Source organism: Camelus ferus, chromosome 34, assembly GCF_009834535.1.
Source record: "Camelus ferus isolate YT-003-E chromosome 34, BCGSAC_Cfer_1.0, whole genome shotgun sequence".
In the NCBI taxonomy this organism is placed as follows: Eukaryota; Metazoa; Chordata; class Mammalia; order Artiodactyla; family Camelidae; genus Camelus; species Camelus ferus.
The window spans coordinates 772,980-794,671 of record NC_045729.1 but is presented as its reverse complement, the minus strand read 5'-3'; the positions used below and the strand labels follow the sequence as shown (position 1 = coordinate 794,671).

The 21,692-nt window shown below is 38.5% G+C and overlaps 2 long non-coding RNA genes and 1 other non-coding gene across 3 annotated transcripts in view; 2 read left to right on the top strand and 1 right to left on the bottom strand.

Annotated features, from left to right (window-relative positions):
* The window catches only part of LOC116661377, an 87,530-nt gene that overhangs the window by 27,726 nt on the left and 38,112 nt on the right, over nt 1-21,692 (top strand). The window lies entirely within an intron of this gene.
* Nucleotides 34-15,366, top strand: LOC116661378. The gene is made up of 3 exons (XR_004317267.1): nt 34-243; nt 5,976-6,225; nt 14,739-15,366. It is a non-coding gene; the product is annotated as an uncharacterized LOC116661378 (long non-coding RNA).
* Nucleotides 21,103-21,175, bottom strand: TRNAD-GUC. Its single transcript has one exon. It is a non-coding gene; the product is annotated as a tRNA-Asp (tRNA).

Below are 21,692 nucleotides of genomic sequence, written 5' to 3'. Positions count from 1 at the left end.
TGGTGCTATTTGCCAACCTACAGATATTCACTGAATTCCTGAACCTGCTCGCAGTTTAGAGTTAAGACAGTGAATTTCTAACAAGGCAAAAAAGTCAAAGAAGATTTCTGAGATACATTCTTATTGTAATGGAGTTCCTAAACCAAAGGAATGGGTGTGTAAGAACGCAGTTTGGACATCCCCTGAGTAAGTAGAGAAGACTGGATCAGTCCTCAAGAAATTTATGCAGAGGAGTCTTCTCTGGTAAGGCGGGGAACTGACCTGCTCTTGTTTTTTGTACAATGCTGTGATCTAGTGTCTTCCCTTTATTCAGCAATTATTTACTGAGTGATTTCCGAAGACAAGGAACCATATTAGTCCTGAAAGGAATGCAAAACTGAATGAAGTTCTGTCCCTTTCCTCAAGTAGTTTATGTCCTAATAAGGAAGCCGTTACATTCACACCGGTGGTGTCTGGAAGGGGGCATGTAGCAACCTCTAGGTCCAGGAATTTCGTGGGAAAAAGTTATAACCATTAAATTATTGAAAGTATTGTGGGGGTGCTTGAAGGCCAGACCGAGGACTTTACATTTTACTGGATGGGTGGTGGGAATCCATCAGAGGTTTTTGAACAGGGTTAATGGAATCAAAGAGGCATTGGACAGCACTAAATTACTCTTCAGACCACACTGATGTGCATGTTCATTTGTTGTTGTCGGTCTTTCCTGTCTAAAATGTGACTTCTAGGAGTAGGGACTTTGTGAGCTTTATTGGTGTCATTGCCAGCGTTCAAAACAACGCCTGGGATCTAGTCAGTTCTCAAGTATTTGTTAACTAGTGAATGAATTAATCCAGAGGGCCTCACACTTTCTCGGTTCATGGTAAAGAAAAAGAAAAAGAAAAAAGTAATAGTTCCAGTCAGTTTTCAAACAGTGCCTGTTTTTGGTTTTTGTATCACAGTAACCATAGAAAACTCAACTTCACAAAGATATGATGTCAATGAAAGGAATGTAATGCGAACTAACGGTGAAACTGAACTACTTTGGGTTAATCGTTAACGCAGTATCCAACACAGATGTCAAGACATGTTTCTCTTGAAAACTTAACATGGCCTGCAGTAGCCCTGCGGTGTGTTGGTGCAAAATTTCAGATTAAAAAAAATGACATTGAGTCCCTATTTCCTCACTGTTCTTCTATAGGACATATTTCTATGATCCTACCAAATTTAATATTTTTAGCCAGGTTTTACTTTTTCCAGGGCTTCAAGCCATTGGAAGGTCACAAAGGTGAAACTGATTTGCGTAATAAGAGTGACAAAATAATTGCTCAATTGACCCGTTTACCCTGATAACCATTCCAATATAACTAGATCAACATTTTAAATGTGATCTATGATAAAAATGTATGTGGAACATATTCCTATGAGATGTTCCCCCCCAAAAGAAATCAGTATTCAAATAAAGCTTGTGAAATCTGCAAATCGCTATACTTATCCTCAATAAAAGTGTAGCTGTGATTGTAACTCCTGCCATTGATTTAGTAACTTTTGGAGAAAAGGCTACAGCAACATTAAATATACACATCAGCTGGAAGTCAAATCCTCGATTCCAAAGACATTACATGGTGAACAGTACAAGTTAAAAATGCTCTGAGAAGCCTCACCTTAAAAAAAAAAAAAAAGCTTGTTTATTTTCATTTTATCCTGGATTACCCAAAATTACTTGACCACCAATGTATTTCTTTATGTGTCACCTATTCATATATTGTGACTCCAGTGATCAAGAAATCCTACCTTATCATTTGGCTGTTTAAAAATGGACCTCAAATATTTGATTCAAAGATAATCAAAAGATGTTTTTAAGAAAACCTTGACTTTTTTTTCCCTGATCAGATTTCCCACTAGGTGGTAGTGTTACAACATCAAAATCCTTCACAATAATGGTCTAGCAGCTCCAATTCAATTCAGCAAGCATTTAGTGAGTGCCTGCTGTATATAAGATATTGTCTAATAATATATAGGCTAGCATTTGCAGCAACATGGATGGACCTAGAGATCAGTCATTCTAAGTCAAGTAAGCCAGAAAGAGAAAGAAAATACCATATCACTCATATGTGGAATCTAAAAAAAAAAAAAAAAAAACAAAAAAAAACCCAGAAAAAAAATAAAGGACACTATGAATTTATCACGAAACAGAAATAGACTTGCAGACATAGTAAAAAATCTTATGGTTACCAGGGAAAGGGGGTGGGAAGGGATAAATTTGGGAATTTGAGATTTGCAAATGTTTGCCACTATATATAAAAATAGATTTTAAAAGTTTCTTCTGCATAGCACAGGGAACTATATTCAATATCTTGTAATAACTTTTAATGAAAAAGAATATGAAAACGAATATATGTATGTCTATGCATGACTGGGACATTGTGCTGCACACCAGAAATGGACACATTATAACTGACCATACTTCAATTAAAAAAAAAAACCATATATATATATAAAGGCTAGTAACTTTTCTGAAACAAGGATCCAGGCTTTTTCACTCTCAGGTCAATGCTCTTTCCGTTACACACAGCATATGTACTTAGGAAAGCAATTGCCTTGTTTTCTTACCCAAGAGTCTTTGAAGAAGCTATATACTTATAAACTTGTAAAAGAAAATTTTCTAAGGAGTTCATATGAGAAGGCAAATCTCTTTATGAGAATGCAAGACAGGCAGCAAAATTCCTGAAACCTATGAGAATTTTTCATGAGTTCCTAGGCCCCAGGAAGGTGAGAGAGATAATTTATTCTAGAAACAGTTCAGCTCAGGAAAACTTACTTAAAGCAGTTCTAACACATAGGATGAAAACATAGACTCAAGGTCATAGTATGACCTATGGCCTGGATAACTGTCTTATGATTTTGCAACTGCTTGACAGACTGGTGTAATGTTACAATAAGAAATGACCTTAAGGATTATCTTGTTTGAGGCAGCCTTTCCTTGAGGTTAAGGAAAAACAAATTATTTGTCAGGATCACAGGAAGATCTCTATCACACAATCTAATCAGATCTTTAGATTTTTTAGACCTTATTCTGGCTTTCATCATTTCCAGGACCTTAGATACATATCTTTCAAATTCATGGCTGGTACCTTCTGAGTCTCCCTGCCTATCCAGAGCTCCCTGTATTATAAGCAGAAATCTATCTGCTTCACAAGACTCCAAGTTCTTCCATCATAGAATGGGACCATCTCAGCATCCCCAGAACCTGGCAGGGTGCCTCGCACACCGTCAGCAATCTCATAGGTATGAATACATCTCTTCTGACCCAGCCCCTCATCACCGTGTAGTCAGATAGCTATGCCAGCGGACTGGAGGCAAGGAGGGTAATTTGGTAAAATCTTCAAAGCCCTCCTTCATTTTTGGTAACATCTGCTTTTAACAGTACATTTTTTTGGAAATTGCATTGCTACTTTTCTTGCCTATTGTATCTGGTTTCTGTATTATATTTACATATAGTTTATGTTATATGGCAAAGTCCTTCCCTACCTTAATATTTACATACATTTTACTATATCTTTTCCTAGCAGCAGTTATTTTTCATTTTGATATTTAAATCTTCAATCGTTCTAGAATTTATTTATTTATTGAAAAAAAATTTTGGGGCAGGGAGGTAATTAGGTTTATTCATTTATTTATTTTTAGAGGAGGTACTGGGGATTGAACCTAGGACCTCATGCCTGCTCAGCATGTGCTCTACCCACTTGAGCTATACCCTCCCCCTAGGATTTATTTTTGTATAAAGTCAGAGAGTTTTTGATACCACTTACTGACTTACCCTATACTTTCCCCACTGATTTAAGGTGTCACATTTGTCATGATTTTTATATATAATACAATCCATAATTGTATATAAAATATAATAATATAAAAGTAAAAAGATAGATGTATATACAACATGTACTAAATATATAAAACATATTTATGTATATTATATAACATATATAATCTATTTCTATAATTTTATTACATTTTATGGATTTGTCTATTTCCCTGACTTTTTATTGTAGAAAGGACAGAATATATTACTTTCTTCTTTGCAACAAATAGGTAAGCACATCTAATAACTATTGTTAATATTTAACATGGAGGTGATGAGCTAAGTGAATGATATACTCAGTCCCAATATTATATCAATTGACGGATGTATGAGGATCTGGATTTTATTGCTGTCAAAGCTGAGGATTATGGGAGACAACCAGGAACTATGGCAACAGAATCCCTGAGCTGAGTAGGGATTTGCACATTTTTCACATCTACTAACAGATATCTCAGGTAGGTCTTGCTTATGTTTGAGAAACACATTCATTGAGAATTATCTAAATAATACATTATCTCCTTTCTTAGAGATGTAACCATTAAATATTTAAGTACAGTTGGGAGAAAGTTCAGAATAATCCTGAAGAACAAGGTAACAATTTTCTCATTCTCAAGGTTTTGAAACAGAAAAAAAAAATAAAAAAGATGAAGGATGGAAACTAGTATATTGTGTGAGGTTCTTATGAGGATTAAATGAGATACCAAAAATTTATCCAGTCCTAATTAGATGACTAATGCTATTCTCTGCCCTAAAAGTAGTTCTGTGAGATCCTTGTGGGCAGTAAGAATTCAGAAAAGGAAAAACTGCTCAGATATGGGGCTGATAAGCTTTCATCACATTTGATGAAATAACAACTGGATGGATCCAGCATGAATATTAGATTTACATTTTTTTGAAATATGGAATGTTCTTTTTTCTCTGGAATATATGTCTAATGCAACACACTTCACAGGAAAAGTTCATAGGCTTGGCTTTGACCGAATAGGTGAAGTAACATTTTAATTTTTTTTTTTTTTTGAGGAGAAAGTTCTCATACACCTTTGTTAATTAAGTTCTGTAGATTAAGTCAAAGTGAAGTTCTTTAACTTGGAGATATACTGGTGGGTTCTAGCAGGTCCCTTGTTAATGAGATAATTATTAATGGGTTAAGCCAGGATGCATTTGATCTGAGTTTTTGAGGAGGAACTCTCAATGGTCTTACCCCTGTAGGTCTGAAGCCCCTAAGTTAGAAAGCATTTTACTGGGTCAGACAGTTTTAGTACCAAGTTGAGAGTTTTGTGCTTCCCTGGTTTTGCAATTCAAAAACCACACCTTGGCCAGGGTCAGGGAAGTCACATCATAAGCATGGGACACGGAACTAACCCTGTGGATTATTTTTTTTTGGAAACCCAAGAATAGAACACTTAGGTAGTAAGAAATTAAAAACTTTGTGTGCTAGGCTGATGGCATTAATGACCCCCTCCAGCCACACTCTTCCATGTAGCTTTGCAGAGCCTTCCCACTCTGACTCTGAGCTGAGCCATGTTCCTTGCTTTGGCCAGTGGGTAGTTGTGGGGTGACCAGCTGCCCTGGTTCGCCTGGAGCTGAGGGGGCTTCCTGGGTTAGGGACAGGCCAGGCAAACCAGAATGAGTTGGTCACCCTAAGATTTGGCAAAATGACCAAGCAGAGGCTGGAAGGGAGCTGTCAACTGAAAAAAAAAAAAAAAAAAGTACAACCTAAAAGTTGTGAATTATGTTTTATTTGGAGGACTTTCTGGGGACTTCAAGCCTGGGTGGCGGCCTCTCAGATAGCTCTGAGGGACTGCTCCGAAGAGGTAAGGGAGGAGCCAGGATATATAGGCGTTTTTGCAACAAAAACCAAGTAGTTGGGACATCAAAAAATTACTGTTAATTAAAGAAAACCAGACACCTCAAGTTAATGGATTTAACATTTTTCTGTGTATGGGAAGATGCAAGAGTCTGGGCTCATTGAATCATTCCTTTGCCATGCACCTTAGCCATGTAGGGCCAGTATCCCGTTTTGTCTCCATCCTGAGTTCCCTCCGGCTCACCACCTGGAGGGCGGTAGTGGCTTATGGCTTGAAGGCTGAAGCATCCTTTGTTTGCTGATATGACAGGAAACGTGTTTCATTCACAGAGCCTTCATTTGCCACTCTTGCCTCATTTTGAGAAGGATGCTCAAGTTAGCCTGCTGGATGAGGAGAGACACCGGAAGCAGAGCTGCGTTCTCCCAGCTGAGGCTTCCATTGACGGCTGATCCTTGGCAGCCCACGCATCCAGGCACGAGCTCAGCCCTGCAGCTCCCATCCAGCCAGACCTGCTCAAATCCACACTCTGAGCTAAATACGTCCGTTGTTGAATGCCGCTGTGGTTGCTGTAGAGCGTAGGTAAGTGGCACATCTAATCCGACTTATCCAACATATACTACATTGTTTAGATTTACTGCCAAATTAGGGGAAGAAGAACAGAACAACCCTTAATCTGTAAAACCTGACATATGTGTTTTCTCTTGCATTTTTTAAATTGAAGTATAATCAGTTTACAGTGTTGTATCAATTTCTGATGTACAGCATAACGTTTCAGTCACATATGTACATAGATATATTTGTTTTCATATTCTTTTTCATTATAGGTGACTACAAGATATTGAATATAGTGACTCATATGTTTTTGTGTTTAAATTTTTTTAATAATTTAGATATCATGATTGTCATATCCTCAGATGACTGAATTGATGATTTTCTCAAGATACGGTTGGAGGGTCAGAGATGTAACTGAGCAGAGTTCAGTGCACAGAGATGTGGTGGGCATTTCCCAGTGCAATCTGTGCTGCCTGTTTCATGGTGGTTGGTGGTTCTGAGTGAATGGCTCCCTGTTGTTCTGGATAAAGAATCCTGGTTCTTCTGCTTCTTTACCTTCTCATCTGCGTCTCTTCATGATTTGAAGACGTCTTTCAGTTTTCCAGAAATTTGTCCATTTCAGTTTTTACCAGGGCATCTGTTTGAAGTGTCCATTATCATTTATTTTCTCATGAAAAACAGAACTTTGTAGTTGAAAGGATCTACACAAATAATTATTCCCTCACTTTTCTGAGGGAAAAATTGAGATTTGCAAAAGTTAAAATTACTTCGCCCCAGACCACTCAGCAAATTAATTGCAGGAGTCAGATTGGAGCTTGCGGACACTGACTGTTAGTCTAAATGTGTTTTAATCACCTCAAGAACATTTCCTCAGGGACAGTGAGGCATTTTCCCCCTCTGCCCTCCTATCACGGAGCCCTCCGGCCTAGTCTTCCCTGCCCTCAGGAGAAAAGTTTGGTGTTGCCAAGCTGAGTCAGGTAAATCTATTTGATATGCGAATATAGATACAAAATGAAAAAGAAAAACCAATTCTTTTATTTTCTCTAATGCAAAAAGGAGGGGAAACCGACCCCCTACCCTTCTTTTCTTCCAGTGCATTTTAAAGTAAAATCTGCTAATTGTCCCTTTGGAATATATACACATAAATCTTTTAAAATCCTACATAAGGAGGGGGGAGGGTATAACTCAGTGGTAGCTTACCACGTGTGAGGTCATAGTTTCAATCTCCATAAATTTAAATAAATAAATCTAATTACCTCCCCCTGAAAAATAAGAAAACAAACAGGAAAAAAAAAAAAAAGAAAAAATCCTAAATAAGACTCTTGCTTACATCACAACTCAGGACTATCTTTCTCAAGGACCGGGGAGCCATCTCTTTGAAATGTAAGGAAACGTTAAGGAAAATAGTGTCCCTACCTTCCAGCTTCTGTGGGACGGTAGGTGCCTAGTTTCTGCGGGTGTCTCACTTCAAAACTATCTCCTGCCATCAAGAGATGAGAAGTTTGTTTCTTCTGTGGATACAGCCAACTGTCTAACACAGGTGACCGCCTCATTACCAAGTGGATGTGGGATGGACTACACGTGACGAATGGTGCTCTCAGTTCTCTTACCTGAGAGCTAGTTATTATTCAGCTTGAGAACATAAATGCGATGTACTAGATATGCCTGGCTATATGAAAGGCTGAGACGTTCTTCTGTCTTTGCAGTCTCTTACAACAGTGCCTGTGATATGCGTAACACTCTGGCTTAATGCTTATTTAATAATAAAACTGTTTTCTTTCCCTTCTACCTTTGTGGAGAGGTTATTTGAAGTGGGAGGAGAATTTTTTAAAATTACATTTGCATAGCACGCGGTAAATAGTAGTGAGGCCGAGGAAGGGGATAGAAACAAAAGTTACCTGGGCTAGGAGGAAGTTTTAGGTGGCTTTGAGGAGAGAAATAGGGTCAAAAGGCACTAGAATGAGAGGATGAATGGGAGAGGAAGAGGAAACTTTTTAACAAATACTATTAGTCACTCCATGTTTCCATTTCCTTTCCCAGTGTTCAAGAAGTAGAATTAAAGGATTTGGGTTTAAAAATTCAAATGGCTTTTGATTACGTTATTGAACTCAGGCTCAGCCACTTGCCACTCAAACCAATATTTGAGAGGCAAGTGTCAGTAGAAAGGAAAGATGCTTTAATCAGAAAAGCTGGCAATCTGGGGGCAAGGTGGACTCATGTCCCGAGACCAACTCCGAAGATTTTGCTCAGCCATGACAGTTTTTAAAGGGAGAAGAGGGGGAAGAACCTCAGCGAATCATGCAGGCAGGAGGTTGGATTATGCATCACTCTCCTTTGCGTGCAGACGGGCTGACGGTCTCTTTAGATACTATCTTGCCGGCATGATCAGTCTGCAGGGTCACTAAGGGGGCTTTAGGGGTAGAGGGCTAGTCGTTCTTTAACTACTTAATTCTTCATTCTTACTTCTTTTAACCTAGGAAAAGAATCAACAGGTTAGGGAAGGTGCAGTGTGCATTCAGGAGAGCACAAGTCAGGGGTTAGGTTAACTGCCTAGGGATCGCATTCCTGTAATCAGGTTCTTTTAAGGCTAGAAGGGAACAGAAATGGGCAAGCGGGCAAGGGGCAAAGAGCTGCTTTCAACTACATGGACCAGGATTATTGACTACATTGGGTTAAAAATGGACATTTCTTTGGTATTTTCTTCTTTTGACCACAATGTCATTCTGGTCCTAAACAAAACAAGCCACAGCTTTATAAGCAATATAAATGAAATGAAGATTTATGGTCCTGAAATCTTATCTGCCTTCAGTTGCAGTCAGGCAGCACACATAGCTCAATCTATTTAGCATGTCCTAACTGGAGTTATCTTTGAAAAACACTTGACCAAACATATCAATAGAAAAATGGGAAAAGGATATGAATTGCCAATTAAAAGTTCCTATTGTGAGTACATGTATAAAAATTGTTGAGACACACTAGTAATTAAGGAAATGCAATTTAAGATATCATGATACACTGTTTTTCACTTGGTCAAGATACAAAGTGATAATTTTCAATTTAGATAAAGGTGTGCGAAAACGGTAATTCTCCAAATTTAAATTGCTGTAACTTTTTCAGTAACATGTACATTAAAACATGTCTATTTCCTTTGATCCACAATTTTTTTTCTAGAATTGTATCCAATAGAAATAATCTGACAGTATTCCCACATCATTGCTTTAACATCAAAATTTAAAAATGTTATAATAGCCAAGCAATAGACTTGATAAATTATGGGGTATCCATATAAAGTGTGAAATAAAATTTGTATTTTATGGTCAGATAAGAAAAATTTTAACATAAAAAGTTTTCTCAGCCCTTTGACCTCCTCTCTCCCCTCTACTGTGCATTGTGTGTCTGTGTTATGCATCGGCCAAACCTCCCCATTTAGCAGAAGTACCCTACTCAGTCATAAGGAGCAATATTCTCCCAGCACCAACCAGACAACTCCTTAAAGAAACGTTCCTTCTTGATCTTGTAAGGGACCACGATGGCCCATGGTCCACTGCTTCCTTTGTATGCTTACATCTAGATTGTGTAAACTGTCAATAATACATCATTTAATATACTGCCCTCTGTCTCAAAAAAACTTCTATACATGTGCTTTGAATTCTAATGGGCAGAACAGTTCTCAGAGCTTTCTGAGGGGCTGTTCCCGGGTTATAATCCTCACTTTGGCTGGAATAAAAATTTCCATTTCTTTCTTAGATCAGCTGATTAAGTTTTCATCAATGAAAGAAATACTATTTAGCCATTAATATGACTTTTATGCTAATTGACTTCTAAAAATAGTCTTAATATCATGTCAAATCAAAGACAGTAGCTTTCATAATGGCATACATTGTATAATTTCATTTTATTTAAGAGCATCTGGAAGATGTATATCAAAATGTTACATTAATTTCTATATCTGTGAACTTTTTTGTTACTTTTTTTTTGGTAAAAGTTCTGTTGGGGTAAAATTCACATACCTGTGTTAAGTTAATATATCTTTTGCTAGATTCATTCAGAGGTATTATAGAAATATTATTATTATTATTGTTATTATTATTATTATTATTTACTATTACTGATGGAACTTTTTAAAAAACTACATTTTCTAAATTTAATGTAGAAAGTGCTGTTGTATATACATTTATAAAAAAAAAACTATTTTCATTTGTCAGGAGGAATTAATTTTCCTCTACCCTTCTAAGTTCTTCTGGCTGGTCTGAGAATTCAATTGACATGAGACAGACTAACAGGCAAAAATCAAGCAAATTATTTAATAACATTCTAAGGGAGCAGAACTTGCCACCCCAAAATATGTCTCTTTGGCATATTGATTATTTTAAGTTGGTTATTTTCTAAGAAACAGCAGACATGGGAGAAATTCTGAAAACCAAGTAGAAGTTACCTTTTTGTAAGGAACATTTACACTTATAAGGGAACTCTGTACTTGTAGGGGTGTTTTTCTCTCTGTACTAGGAAGAGGAGGATGACCAAAGCTCTAGAAACTCTTATCAACAGAAAAGGCAGTGACTTAAATCTGCAGAACAGCCTCACTCCTGTTTACTGTGATTATCTTGGTACTCTGACTCCACCCACCCTCAGCACCCTCTTTTGTCTTCCACCAAGGATGAAGGATGGGCTTCCTCCATCACTTGGGTGAGTTACTCAGTTTTCCTGGGTCTCTCCCTCGTGCACATGTTATAAAACCTTTGTTTGAGTTTTTCCTGTTAATCTGTCTCATGCCAGTTTCATTCTCATGCCAGCCAGCAGAACCTAGGAGGGCAGAGGAAAATTTCCTCCCCAACCACATGCACACATGGGAGAGATTGAGGAGAACTGAGTAGCTCCCCCAAATGGTGGAAGCCCTCACCTCAAAGACCATTTTCAGCTGAAGATAAAAGAGGATGTTGGGGGTAGTGGTTTGGGACTTCAAAGGGGAGGAAAGCATTTCACATGGAGACGGAAAAGCAAATGATGGGTAAACAAAGTATTTGCTGGGCCATGTGGAGACAATGGGTCACAGAGTGAACACTGGTCTTCAAGCCCTGCCAAGTTTCCCCCACCAGCCCATGTCCTTTGCAGACATCTTTGGTGATAGGTCTGTTCTGGGAACAGGCCCTTTATCTAAATTCTTTAGGCAGTTAAAGGGGAGGTAAAAAGTGACTTCTTGAGTCTCTGATTTCTTAAAAATAATCAGCCTAAATTAATCCTCCTGTCAAAGACACATTTTGGGGTGGCAAATTTTGCTCCCTTACACATTTAAAACATTTTAGTATTGTTTGAATAAAGAATTCATAAAAATTTTAAAAAAGACCTCAAAATAATTGCTTCTCAGTATTCTCACCAATTTTTAGCACTGTAGGGAGCATAAAAGGAAAGAACCACCATGCAGATGTACTAAATACAAATAAGGGATTTATATTATTGATGCGGGAAAGCGGATGTGGGGCGTGAGGACGGCTGAGCCCCAGGTCTGGGCTGAGCCCCTGGCACGTGACCCGCCAAGTGTGGGTCCTTCGCTTCACGCAGGAAAGAATTCGCCATTGAGTTAAGGTAGATTTATTTAGAGAGATACACACTGCATAGAGTGTAAGGCAAGAGAAAGGCAAGGAAAGAGGTGTGGGGTTTGGGTGCTCAGGTTAAAGTAAAAGTAGGCACACACTGCATAGACAGAGTGTGGGCCGTCCCCAAAGGGGAGGGAGCGGAAAAGGGCCACTAGGCGTGGTGGTGTCACTTATTATGGGCTCAGTAGCTTCACAGGCCTACAGGGGAGATCCATCCAGTGGCCCTGGGGAAGGGGCTGGGATCCCCAGGGACTGGGCCACCGCCCATTCTTTGGCCTTTTGCGGTCAGCCTCGGGGCTGTCATGGCGCCTTGCGGGCGTGTTATTTGATCACACTGTTACAATGAGCACATAATGAAGCTCAAGGTCTCCTAGAAGTCAAGCCTCTTAATCCTCAAGGCCCACTAGGAGGTGACTCTTCCACTGTTTTGGTGTTAAGTTGCTGTCATTCCTTGAGTGGCTGTGGCCCGCCCCCTTCCCTCCTGTCACATTATATTAGTCCTCTGTTCTAAAGCTTCTGGTGCCTCATACCTTTGGGATGACTTCGTCAGCTTTAAAACCCATCAGTAATCTGGTTCTAACCCTAACACATTGATTTATTGTTTGGTTATTTGGCTAAATCTGTTCACAAACACGTATTTTCCAAGTACTTTTCTATTTTCTCTTCTGCTCTTCCGTGATCTTTGCTGTAATTTAAACATGCTCTGTGTATCGCTGCCTCCCTGCTTATGAAGTTTTTCCTAACTTGTAGTTCATTTATTCAATACCTACTATCCATTAAGGCAACTTATAACCCAATTCTTTTTTCTTCAAATATTCTAACTCATTTTTCTTTTATTTTAAATAATTCAGTTTCTTCCTTTTTTACTCTAGAAGTCTATACTTTGCAACATTTCAACTCTGGGGTTAGGCTTGACTCAGAGTATTGCCAGAGCTGCTCCAAGTCTTTGTTCAAAGCCCACCAGCCCACACTTTTAAGCAGGAGTGTCCTTGCTCACAGCCCTCCAACACCTACCTTTAGCAGGAGTGTCCTCTCTCCAGACTTGCCAGTGCCCACCTTTAGCAGGAGTTAACATAAATCTTTAAGTTAAAGGATCCAGAGATAAGAAAGGAAGCTACAAACAAGCGAAAAAAACCCAGATGGAACCGGCTGGGACTAAGATGGCAACAAATCTGACCTCTAACAGATCCTAAGTCTCATTATACATTGATTTTCCTATATTAGCATATTAAGTGACACACCTACCAGCAGCCAGGGTCAGACTTTAAGGATCAAAAAAGGATAAAAAGGGGTGGCATCCTACTCCCTTGGGAAAAGTGTTACTGGGAGGAGGGGGGAAAAGGTACTTCATTTCTTTGTTACCAGAAGAAAATGAATTTTTAATGAGAGACAGAAAACATGATATAAACAGAAGATTGTATTAGTAAAGAAGAAAGGTAATAAAATACAACACACCCCTGAGAACTGGGGGGTGGGCCAACCCAAGAGAGGAAAGATGGCGCCCCTCCTTTGTCTCTCCTGCTCTTATAGCCTGGCTTGGGGGGGGGTTCTTGATTGACTGATTGATGGCTTATGTTCTTTGAGTGCTCAGGCTGATTGACGCATGGGTCATGTTCCCTGTGCTCAGACACGCCCATCTCTTTTACACATGTTTCTACCCATGATGCACACAGAGAACCTATGGGAGGGGCTCGAACTGTAATGTTAATTACATTATGAGCACTGGGTCAGGTTAAGCTGGTCCTTCTCTCTGCTGTGCAGCCAGTGTTTGATCCTAGCTGGCCCTCATTTAGAGAAAGTAAAAAAATTTGGAGCCCCTTATCCTGAGCACAGGCGTATGTTATTTTCTGGGTTGCTCCCTCCTCCTTCCTCTCCCCTTACCCACGTCTTCTTTCCATCTAACAACAAAAGCACTGGCCCTTCCCTGTAGACTAATGCATATGCCTCCCCACCCCATCATTGGCCTCACTCCTCCTGCCTTTGTCTTTACCCTTTAAAAGTAAATCCCTTTAGCCAGATGGGGGAGAAGTTGTTCTGTGAGCTTAATTCCCCCTTCTCCATTCTTTGGTCACTGAATAAGGTTTGTACTGTGTTGATCTCAGCTTCGGTTTTGTCATTTGCCTCCTGGAACCGAAACAGGGGGAAAGAACCCTCACCTGCGGGGGCAGAGAGCCTTGGCTGGACTGAGGCCCAAGCAGGATCCATATGACTCAACTGGGTAACAAGATAGTGACACCTTCATCCATTTGAGGATGGGGTTATTCACTGGATCTTGCTGCCTATACAGTAAAACCCCTTTCTGTCTTGTTCTACAAGTATTTCTTGATATGTGCTTTACTGAGAAAATTAACAATTGAATTTAAGATGTAACAGAATGGTGAATTACAATCCTAAGGTAAAAGCATTATGATTTTGCAGAATCTAAATTTAGGTTGTAACATTTTCAAATATGTTTACAATTGTCCTAAATGTATTTCTCAATGTGTCCTACTAGAACTGACTAGAATTTTAGGGCTTTCTGTTATACTTAAAAATTAGTTCCATAGGGGGAATAAAACATAAAGAGACCATTCATGGCCAACTTACTGCATCTTTTCCCCTCTTTTCTATAAGAATCCTCTGCTACAACCGTCTTCTAATAACTTCCTGCCCATGTTTGCTTGTTCAGTGCTTTAGCCTCTCTTGTAATCTCCATTCTTCCTACCCATCAAAATTTTGCTAAATCTTATAGATTTGAGTCAAGACCCATTTATATCACTATTACTAATTACATTTGGTCTAAATGTGGAAGAGTGGAAGTCTTACTAATATAACTAACAAAATGGCTTCCCTGATGCTAAGGCATTTGCTGACTCATTTTGACACACCTCATTTTTCTTTTTGTTTAGATGCTCAATTGCTTTGCTAAAATAGCCCCCAACCTTCCCTATCCATTCTTTAACCCAGAAGCTGTTTTCTGGAAAGAAAGTCACGGGTTGATGACCTCAGAAGAATGGACAGAGCCTAAGGAGTTTTCCGTGGCGCCAGATGGACTTATAAAGATTAAGAACACAGCACCACAAACTGCCCCCTTTTGTTACTGCTCTTCTGCTCTGTCTTACAAAACCTCAAGACCCCAACCCCAAGATGGGTTCACAGTTTTTGAGGCTTAAGCCTGCTGTGATTCCCCTTTGCCTGGCAAAACAATAAAGCTGCTCTTTTCTATTTCTCTGAAGGACTCTGTCACTAAGTTTGAATTCATCTTTTGGGGTACAGAGGCTGATTTTCTGTAACAAATGGATCTTTTAAATTTGTATTTCTGCAAAGTTTTTTTTTTCCTGTATTGTCTATATATACATTATACACTTGTATTGTCTCAAAATTATTGTGTTTTATGTTTTAAAAAATTGGCTAGAATTTAACTCCCTCAAGAACAGGCTGCATGGGTGGTAGAAAGAGTATGGATTTAGAACCTGGTTTTGGGGGAGGGTATAGCTCAGTGGTAGAACTATGCTTAGAGCACATGCTTAGCATGCACGAGGTCCTGGATTCAATCCCCAGTACCTCCATCAAAAAAACCCAAAAGACAAAAAACAACAAAACAAAACAAAACAAAACCCTAATTACCTACCCTGCCCTGCAAAAAATATAAAAAATAAAACCAAACCAAAAAAAAAAAAAAACCAAAAAAACCAAAAAAACAAAACAAAAAAAGAACCCGATTTGTGGCTCTGCCATATTCCAGCTGTTTGGTCTTGGGCAAGTTATTTAGTCCCTCTGATACACAATTTTCTTCTCTGTTAAATGATGAGAGAGATACCTTCATTATGAGATTGTGGTGAGGACTAAATGTGATAATATATAATGTGCTGTGTACATAGTAAGTGCTCTAAAAAGTGATTATCTTTTTCTTACCTGATAAAGTCTTGATTATTCTATGGTAACAAACAATACAAATCTTAGTCACATAACACAGAAGTTTGTCTCTCTTGGATTTCATGTCCAACACTGGTCAGCTGGGAGCTCTGCTCAGTGGAGTTACTCAAGGACCCAGGGTAATGGAGAATAATAGACTTCCCTTCTACTCACACGCCATTGGCCAAAGCAAGTTGCTTGTCAACTTCAGAAAGGCTCAGGGAGCGTAGTCGTCATGTATCTGGAAAGCTCTCTAGGCAGAAATATTTGGTGAATAGTAATGATAACATATCTTTCACAGCACTTGTGATGCTCCACATGGAACAAATTCTCCATGAATAGATGCTTGTTGAATGGATATTGACCTGTCTAGGAATGAATTAGGGCCCACAGTTAGACACAAGCTTCATTTCAATAAGTTTACAAAGCCATAAAGAATTTCTTTTTCATGGGAAGATGGGAAATTATCATTACCTTTATTTGGTAACACGAGATAATAGAAAATATGTGTATTGGTCTCTGCCCCTGGTTTCTGGCACAGAGCTCCTAAAACTCTTGTAATTTCCCAAGTGACAAGAGCACGAAGAGCATCCTTCATTTGGTCATTGGCCCTGATGCTTGACATAGAGCTCTGAAACCCTTTGTAATTTTCTGGGTGATAGTAGTACGTTTTGTTCCAGTGAGGCAACTCTGGGTGGGCGCTGGGTGGGGGCTGCCCATCTGAAAGACAAGCCATGATTAGAAGTTTGGAACTTTCAGTCCCACCCCACATCTTCTTCAGAAGGGAGAAGGGCTGACTATGGAGTTAATGATCCGTCATGCCAATGTGATGAAACCTTTGTAAGAAACCTAATACCATGGGCCATGGAGTGATTCCAGGTTGGTGGACATACCTGTGCACCAGGAGGGTGAGGCAGCCCAACTCCACAGGGACAGAAGCTCCTGTGCCTGAGACCCTCCCAGACTTTGCCCTATGCATCTGTTTAATTGTATCCCTTTATTACATTCTTAAATAAACTGGTAAAAGTAAATAACTGTTTTCTTGAGTTCTGTGAACTGCTCTAGCAAATCAATGGAATCCAAGGTGTGGCAGTCATGGAAACTTTTAATTTTTAGCCAGTCAGAAGCCCTGGCGGTAGCCTGGGCTTGTAATTGGCACGTGGAATGGGGTTGGGGGTGGGTGGGGAAATCGGAGGCAGTCTGGTTGAACTGAGCCTTTAACCTGTTGGATTTGACACTGTCTCCAGGTGGATAGTGTCAGAATTGAGTTAAATTGTAGGACACCCAGCTGGTGTTGCAGAGAATTGCTTGCTGGGGGAAAAGACCCCACACATCTGGTGTCCTAAGCATTTTGAGCATGGTAATGGTGTGAGGGTAAAGCTAGAGCGGAACTGTGTTTTCCCTGTTTAGGTGGAAAACTGGGAATTTTCTCAAGTAGGTTGTTTAGTTTTAATGCCATGAACCATTGTGACTGCATCACAGAAGCAGTGCATTTTAATGCGGTGAAGGTCCTGTGGTCCAAGATCTTACTCAGCTCTCTTCCGTGTTTCCCTGAAGTGATCACTGAACCTTACCCTTTGCACATCTATTGATTAAACAGACTAAAAGTTTGGCAAGAATTTCTTACTGAAATAACCAGATTTCAGTCGGGTGTCATACGCAGGTTCGTTACTCACAAATTGATGGCTCCCTGTTTTACTTTGAGAGCGCTTTGAGTCTTGCTGTGTACTCGTAAATCTTGCTGTGGTGCCAACACCTGGTAGCACAAAGCACATTATTAGGAGTATAAAAAAGATTGATGCGTCCTACTCTAACCTGTAGGTGAATTGTTGCTTTAATGTGGTTATTCTGTTTTATGCCTGGGCTTTGTCCCACCTTGGTGAATACCGAGACATAATATTGCAATTTAGTCCGGAGAGCGCCAGGTGGTACATAATGTCATCACTGAGGGCGCCGTTACTATGGCACCCAGAACCCTCTTCCAGCTCTGAGCGTTCACCATCTTTCTCTGTTTTCACAGAGGGACAGAAGCTGCTGCAAACCAGATTTTAATATTTTAAGCAGAGCCAGGAGGCTTTGTTCTCTATCAGGATAGATGCTCTTTTCCATCATTCTTTTTTGTCAGGCAGTCTCACTGTGCATAATCCAAAGCTTCCTTTGGTGTTAATAGATTCATTCCCAGATAGAATATTTTGAAGCATTACCATTGAGATTCAACAATTCAGCCAGAATAAAAAAAAAAAAAATAAGAAATGAACCTTTGGGAAAACCATATTAGCGACCAGAAAGTTGACAGCCGTCCTGTTCACTGGGGAGGCTAACTGGTAAACAAAATGATCCTCCTCGCTTCTAAGAAGCTTGAAATAATGTGAATTGTTTTTCTGGTTCCCCAGACACTGAAAGACAATCTTCTGAATGACAAACCTTTTAAGGAGAAGTTTGGACACAACAAAGTCTTATGATGTTAAGATTCCTTGTAATTAACCCGAACAATCTGTATGTGATAATTCAGTTTTCTTTTTGCACGTCCTTTAAGAAAGAGGAAATGAAATTCTGAATCTCAGAATCAGCATTTCCCTAAGAGTGCTCTGTAGCGTGTTACTGAATGTTATACAACAAATGATTCACTGAGAAGTGCTGGGTTAAACCAAATTAAGCAAGTCTGCTCACTGCAAGAATTCACAGGAGCCTTAGTACATTAATGCAGAGTGTGAATTTCCAAGAGTTGGGTAAAATACACAGCATTTTCATTCTTATTTCACCATAAAATTTTGACAGAGTATCTTAATAGTTTCATGTTCTCCAAACCAAACTTTGGGAAGATTTGCTCTAAATTCATCCTCTGAAAAATATTTTGACTGCTATACAGATAACATAGGTAAAAAGCATTTCTTGCTTAATCAAGCAATGGGCATATGATCAGATAAAGACATAGTTACTGTAAACAACAATGGATTATACAAATTGGAAGTGTTTTCAAACATGCTATGGTGGACTCTTCTGTGACAGATCTTTGACAGGAATTACTGATTTAGCTGTGGGTGTTAGAAGATCATCAGAACCTTGGACCTCTCATGATTTAAGTGGAATTGAGCAAGCTCCTTGTGAAGGAGACGTACCCTCATAAATGTGAAAAGTAGGAACCGAACGGTTGTGTGTGTAAAGCTGTCTTGGGCTCTTATAGAGTCATGTCCTCAGTTTGCTTACATTCTCATTGGAAAGGGCAGTCTTACAGATATACAAAGTGAAATAACAATGTAACTTGGAATCAGATTGATCTAAATGTGTTGTATAGACAAAAGGATAAGAATTCAGAGACTAGAGAGACTAGTGGATTGGTTGGAAGGCTTCAGCGGTAAATGAGATTTGGCTAGTTTTATTTATTTATTCAAATTTTATTATTATAATTTTTTTACTGTAGTATAGTTGATTTATAACATTATACTAGTTTCAGGTCTACAGCTTAGTGATTCAATATTTTATAAATTAAACTCCATTTAAAGCTATTAGAAAAAATCGCTATATTTCCCTGTTCTGTACAAAATATTCTTATTATCTATTTTATGCATTGTAGCTTGTATCTCTTAATCTCTGACCCATATCTTGTGTCCTCTTTCCTTTTTACACTAGTATCCACTAGTTTGTTTTCTATAGCTATGAGTCTGTTTTTGATTCATTATATACACTTGTTTGTATTATATTTCTGATTCCACATGTAAATGATGACATACAGTATTTGTCTTTCTTTCTCAGACTTATTTCACTAAGCATAATACTCTCTAGGTCCATCTACATTGTTGCAAGTGGCAGAATTTCATTCTTTTTTTATAGCTGAAGAATATTCTGGTGTGTGTATATATATATATATCTGGTATATGATATATATATACTGATCTATCTATCTCACATCTTCTTCATCCATTCATCTGTTGATGAATACATGTTGCCTCCATATTCTTGGTTATTGTAAAAAAAAAACAAAACAAAACAACAGGTTGCTATGAACATTGTGGTGCATGTATCTTTTCTAATTAGTGTTTTTGTTTTTTTCAGATATATACCCAGGAGTGGAAGTGGTGGATTGTATGGTAGTTCTATTTTAATTTTTTGAGGACACTCCATACTCTTTTACATAGTGGCTGCACCAATTCACATTCCCACCAACAGTATACTGGGGTTCCTTATTCTCCACATCCTCACCAGTATTTGTTATTTGTGGTCTTTTTGGTGGTAGCCTTTGTGACAAGTGTAAGATGATATGTCATTGGGGTTTTAATTTGCACTTCTCTGATGATTAGTGATACTGAGCATCGCAAAGATGTGCCTCTTGGCCATCTGTAAGTCTTCAGAAGAATGTCTACTCAGGTCTTCTACCCATTTTTTAATCAAATTGTTTGATTTTTCTGATGTTGAGTTGTATAAGCTGTTTATATATTTTGGAAATAAGTCCCTTATTGGTCTTATTATTTGCAGCAATTTTTCCCATTCAGTAGGTTTTCTTTTTGTTTTTTTGTCAATGGCTTCTTGTGCCGTGCAAAAAGTTTTAAACTTAAATAGGTCCCATTTGCTGATTTTTGCTTTTATTTACTTTGCCTGAGGAGACAGAGCCAAAAAATATTGCTACTATTCATGTCAAAAAATGTTCTTCCTATGTTTTCTTCTAGTTTTATGGTTTCTGGTCTTCCATTTAGGTCTTTAACCCATTTTGAGTTTATTTTTGTATATGACGTGAGGAGGGTTCTAACTCATTCTTTTACGTGTAGCTGTCCTGATTTCACAGCACTACTTACTGAAGAGACTGTCTTGCCCACTGCATATTTTTGTCTGCTTTGTTGTAGATTAATTGACCATAAGAGGGCGGGTTTATTTCTGGGTTCTTTATTCTGTTCCACTGATCTGTGCATCTGTGTTTTGTGCCAGTGTCACATTATTTTGATGACTGGAGCTTTGTAATACAGTCTACAGTCAGGGAATGTGACCCCTCCAGCTTGTTTCTATTTTCTCAAGATTACTCTGGCTATTTGGAGTCTTTTGTAGTTCCATATATATATTTTAGGATTATTTGTTCTAGTTCTGTGAAAAATATGAGTATTTTGGTAGGGAAGGATTGCATTACATCTGTAGATTGCTTTGGGTAGTATGGCCTTTTAAAAAATATTAATTATTCCAATCTAAAAGCATGGGATATTTTCCCATTTCTTTGTAGCATCTTCAGTTTCCTTCTTCGATGTTTTTATAGTTTTCATAGTATAGTATGCAGTCTTTCACCTCCTTGGTTAAGTTTACTTTTAGTTTAGTTTTTTTTTTTTTTTTTTGACATGGTTTTAGTGGAATTGTTTTTAAACTTTTTCATCTTATTTTTGTTTGTTTGGGGGAGGTAATTAGGTTTGTTTGTTTGTTTGTTTGTTTGTTTTAATGGAGGTACTGGGGATTGAACCCAGGACCTCATGCATGACAAACATGCACTCTACCACTGAGTTATACTCTCCCCCCATACTTTCTCATCTTAATATTTGATTATTGGTGCATAGAAATGCAACAGATTTTTGTATATTAATCTTGTGTTCTAGTAATCCTAGTGCTTGCTGAAATCATTTATTAGTTCTAATAGTTTTTGTATGGAGACTTTAGGGTCTTCTCTATAAAGTATCATGTCATCTGGAAATAGTGACAGTTTTGCTTCTTCACTTCCAATTTGAATGCCTTTGGTTTCTTTTTCTTCTCTGATTGCTGTGGCTAGGACTTCCAAAACTATGTTGAATAAAAGTGGCTAGAGTGGGCATCCTTGTTTTTGATTTTAGAGAAAAAGCTTTCAGCTTTTCACCATTGAGTATGATGTTGGCTGAGATTTGTCATAAATGACCTTTATTATGTTGAGATATAGTCCCTCATTACTAACTTTGATGAGAGTTTTCATCATGAATGGATATTGAATTTTGTTAAAAAGCTTTTCCTGCCTTTATTGAGATGAACATGGGATCTTATCCTTCCTTTTGTTAATGTGTG